The sequence below is a fragment of the Microtus oregoni genome, unplaced genomic scaffold (assembly GCF_018167655.1).
Source record: "Microtus oregoni isolate MIOR12 unplaced genomic scaffold, Mior012 000074F_ref0000038, whole genome shotgun sequence".
NCBI lineage: Eukaryota > Metazoa > Chordata > Mammalia > Rodentia > Cricetidae > Microtus > Microtus oregoni.
In genome coordinates, this window is record NW_024544004.1 from 1,775,243 (window position 1) to 1,780,717 (window position 5,475).

Here is a 5,475-nt window from a genome sequence, read left to right on the forward strand (position 1 = left end):
AGTGAGGTGGATTTCTGTGAATTTCAGGCCAACCTGGTCTACAGAGAGAGTTCCATGACAACCGGGGCTACACAGAGAAACCCTGTCTTGGAAACCATCCACACATACACCCGAAAGTCATTGTTTAGAGTCAAGTGGATCTCTGAGTTTAAAGCCAACCTGGTCTACAGAGCAAGTTCCAGAACACCTAGGGATACACAGGAAAACCCTGCCTTTAAAAAAAAGGAAGAAAGGAAGGAAAGAAGAAAGAGAAGGAGGAAGGGAGAGATGAGGAAGGAAGAGAGAGAGAAAAGAAGAGAAGAGGAAGAGAGAAAGAGAGGAAGGGAGGGAGGGGAGGAGGAAGGGAGGGAGAGGGGGAGAGAGAGAGAGAGAGAGAGAGAGAGAGTGAAAGGAAGGAAAACAACCCTAAATTTTTCATGTAAATGAATAAATCCTTTAAAGTTTAGTCCAGAGCTTAGAGCAAAACATAGTACCTAAGCTCTTTCTGGACTAAAAGCGAGCAAAACAATTATCTCTTGTTTCCCAGCTTATTCTCTGTGGCCACCTTCCCTGCCAGCTGTGTCATCCAAAAGCTATAATTGACACAGTGACACCTATCTTATTAGCAGCAATTTTCTCATTTTCAGACTTTAATGAATACTTTTTACAAGTTGGGAGCTCCATAATTGGAATCACAGCAAGGCCTAAAGCTAACCCATTAGCCACAAAACCTCCCCACTGTTAAATTCCCTTCCTGGCTTGCCTCCCTATGGTATCAGTCTTTAAGTATTCCTTTTCCAAACAGATGTAAGAAGCACCTTGAGGGTTCTAGAGCTTTGCAATTTAAGAAGTGGTCCTGGTCAGAAAAGGATTACAGATCACAATAAAGACAAATTCAGATGAAAAATACCTCCAAATGGGTCACAGTAAGGTTTTTTTTTAAAAAAAAAAATGTGTGTGTAGGCTTGGGAGAGAAAAGAAAAAGAGTATAGAGAGTTATAAAATGAAGGAAATCATTTTTAACATTTTAAAAAGTAATTAAAGTATTTAAAGAGACAGTAATAGAGTAAAAAAGCCACATAAAGATAGAATATACAGAGTCTGGATTATGTATATTATTGTGTTTTCTTTGAATTTTTTGACTGTAAAAGGAGCTGAAGTACAGAGAGCTATTTCCCTTGTACGAGCTGCTAAGATTAAGCAACATAATGGTATTTTGACTTCAGAATTTGGGTGTAAGGATATGTTGCTTTGGAAAAGAGGTTCTTCTTTTGTTTCCAAAGAAGATGAGAACCTGTGGATTTCATCCAGACTAATATAGTTTGATGGACCAAGACTACCCAAAGGGTCTCCATAAATACCCAAAAAATTACTTTTCCCAACAAAAAGCAGAAAGTTTAGAGAGAACCTTGCCCAAATTCCCAAAATTATTGCTTATAAATGTTTGTTTATATTTAAAGGGGGATATGCTATAGAGATGTGCATTGGTGTGGATCTTGGTTTATTGATAAAAATTTAAGGCCAATTTATATATATATATATATATATATATTTCTGCTCTTAATTAAGGTATTATGATTGTGTAGTTCATTTAAAAATATAATGTATAATTAAGAAATATAGGTAAATAGATAATCTATACTAGTCAAGCTTGTAGTCATGTTAGGTTTTCTAGATATATAGATATATTTCAGTTAGATAGGTATTCTTCAAGTCCTTCAGAGACCTTCAGACTATGGCATTTAAAACATTTTAAAAATCTAGGACTTTTCATGACAATGAGACACATCTACTCCTGGCAGCACCAATTACTTCAAGAATAAGATGGGCATTGAAGAGGCTCCTCATGAGGTTGTTAGCCATTTGGGCAAGAAACTGCTCTTACCTGGACTGTTTTGTGTTATGCTGTGTGAACTAAATATGCAGAACCCACAGATAAATGATTGCTGAACTTGTCTAAAGGTGAGACAATCCTTCGGGGTTCCTGCTTCATAAAAGAATCTTCTAGACATTCTGTAGAACACAGAAAAAAAGTGATTGATAAATTGCCAACATAAGTAGAACTGTCTTTGAAATTTCCTGCTTCATGGAAGAGTTTGCCAGACTCTATGGGCCTGTAGGCTGAAGGTGGATGCACCAATGATACAGAAGAACTATGGGTGACTGTCCAGGCGGCAAGATGTCTCTGTCAAGTCTAGAGTTTGAAAGTTGTTTACAATGCATTTTCTGTTTACGTAGGTAATATTATATCCTTCTGAGGTCTTTGATGGAGATGAAGAATAGTTATAATTATAGTTTTCCTTAGTTATGATAAAAGATAAAATAGATATAAATATTGTGACCATAATTCTTGCTTGATACCTATTTTGTTATATGCAATTTTACTGTGTTAACGTTAAAACCTCCCTTTTTATTTAAACAGAAAAGGGAAAATGGTATTGGAAGTCTTTCTATATATATGTTGATTTTCTTAGTTATGAATAAAGAAACTCCCTTGGCCTGTGATAGGGTAGAGTAGAGCTAGGTAAGGCAAATGATACTGAATGCTGGGGAAAAGGAGGCAAAGTCAAGAGAAGCCATGTAGCCCTGCCAAAGACAGACGCTGGATGGGACCTTGCCAGTAAGCCACAGCCATGTGGTGATACACAGATTAATAGAAATGGGTTAAATCAAGATATAAGAGCTAGCCAATAAGATGCTAGAGCTAATAGGCCAAGCAGTAATTTAATTAATACAGTTTCTGTGTGGTTATTTTGGGGCTGAGCAGCCAGGAACAAACAAGCAACCTCCTACAACACATCCTTAAAATCATTTTCATAAAAGTGTGCATATTGGAAGAAATAGGCTTTAAAAACGAAGAATAGAAATTTAAATATTTCAACCATAGTGCCAACATCCACACCCAACCACTCAATTTTATTGGCTCTGTAATTTCTAATAAGCCTAATTATTCTCCAAACCTCCAGGGCAATACAGATGGATTAGACACTGCTATCTAGAATGTCTCTGGAGCTGGGAGGAAGCAATTAAAAGTGTGTTCCAAATGGCTTTGCTAAGTGGCAGCTAAGAGAGTAAAAATAGGAACAGTAAAGTGTGAGCAGACACTGAATGAACTAGTGCACCGTTAAGACAGAATCAAGCCTGTTGTTCACCTGGACCCCATCATGTACAGGGCATTATGGGACTTCTGAAGATGGGAATCTACCTCAGCTAATGAGCATGGTAGGGAAAATTGAGCACTGTCTTAATCCCTGTCCTATTGCTGTGAAGAGACACTATGACCACAGTAACTCTTATAAAAGAAAGCACTTAATTGGGGGTGGCTTACAGTTTCAAAGAAAAGCATGGTGTTATACATGGCAGCTCAGAGGGAGACATGGTGTTGGAAAAGTCTACATCCAGATCCCCAAGCATCAAGAAGAGAGCCTTTGGGCCTGGCTTGGGCTTCTGAAAACTCAAAGCCCACCCCAGTGACATTCTTCCCCCCCCAAAAAGGCCATACCTCAGATTCCTTTCAAATAATGCCACTCCCTGGTGACTGAGCATCAAATCAATGAGCCATTCTTTTTCAAATCACCACAAGCATATTATGAAAGAAAGGGAGCATGTGCTGGCTAATTTTATGTTAACTTGACACAGGCTTGAATCATCTGAGGGGAGGGAAGCCCATATGAAAAAGTTCCTCCATAAAATTGGGCTGTAGGCAAGCCTGTAGCACATTTTCTTAATTAGTGGTTGATATTGGAGGGCCCAACCCATTGTGGGTGATGACACTTCTGGGCTGGTGGTCCTTGGTGCTGTAAGAAATCAGGCCAAGCAAGCCTATCCAGTAAGCAGGATTCCTCCATGGCTTCTGCATCAGATCCTGTGCCTGGGTTCCTGCCTTGAGTTCCTATCCTGACTTCTTTCAATGATGAACAGTGATATAGAAGTGTAAGCCAAATAAACCCTTTCCTCCTCAACTTGCTTTTGGTCATGGTATATCATAATAGTAACCTTAAAAGGACATGAACTCTTGCTGCATTCTAAAGGAGAGTTGGCATTGGACAAGCAAAAAGAAGGGGAAAGGATATTAAACCTCCAAAAGATAGCAGAAACAAAGGCCTGGACCTGTGTAGAGCTATCCTTCCGTTAGAACACCAGCAGAATGTCAGTAAAGATAGGGAAGATCAAAGAAGTGAGACAGTTGAGCAATGTGTCACAGGTTATTTGGGGCTCTTTTCCCAAAATCAGACTTCATTCTGCAAATAGGAAAACAGTGGGAGATTTTCAAGCAATATGACACGAGAAAGAACAGATTTTAATATGCCATCCATGCATGTAAAAAGGATGCCGTGGCTTTCCCTAAAGTCCAAGTCAAGCTAGAGTTATTTGAAAGTAGGGTGACTCAGTTGAGAAATAGCTTCTATAGAATCAAGCTGGAAGACATTTTCTTAATTATTGATGTGGGAGGGCCCAGTCCATTGTGGGTGGTGACACTTCTGGGCTGGTGGTCCTGGGTTCTGTAAGAGGGCATGCCGAGCAAGCCACAAGGAGCAAGTCAGTAAACAGCTCCACTCTATGGTCTCAGCAGCAGCTCCTGCCTCCAGGTTCCTGCCCTGTTTGCATTCCTGTCCTGACTTCCTTCAATGATGAGCAGTGATCTGGAAGTATAAGTCAAATAAACTGTTTCCTCCTCAATTTGTTTGATCATGGTGTTTCATCATAGCAATAGAAACCTTAACTAAACTGTTGTAGTTGGAGCGGCGGGCTGCGTCCCCGGCACCGGGCTGCGTCCCCGGCACCCGGCTGCCCGCATGGCTAGCTTTACCCGAAATAATTACACGGAAACTGTATTCTTTTAAACACTGCTTGACCCATTACTTCCAGTTTCTTATTGGCTAGCTCTTACATATTAATCTAACCCATTTCTATTAATCTTTGTAGCCCACGAGCTGACTTACCAGGAAAGATCTTAACCTGCGTCTGTCTGGAGTGGGAGAATCATGGCGACTCCTTGACTCAGCTTCTTTCTCCCACCATTCTGTTCTGTTTACTCCTTCCACCTATGTTTTAACCTATGAGGGCCAAGCAGTTTCTTTATTGCTTAACCAATGAAATCAACAGATTGATACATGACACTCCCACATCACTAAACAGTGGTCATGTTAGTGTGCTGGTTAGTTTTTCTCAACTTGATAAAAACTAAAGTCACCTAGGAAGAGGGAACCTCATTTGAGGAATTGCCCCAGTTAGATTGGCCTATGTGCATGACCATAGGTCATTTCTTTGATAAATAATTGATATGGATTAGCCCATCCTACTGTGAGTGGTGCCAACCCTGGGTTGCACTAAATGAAAGAGCAAGCTGAGCAAACCATGGGGAGCAAGTCAATAATCGGCATTCTTCTATTGTCTCTGTTTTGGTTCCTGCCTTGACTTCCTGCTTTGGTTTCCCGCAGTAATGGATGGGGACCTGGGAGCTATAGGATGGGGTGGATCCTTTCTTCCCTGCTT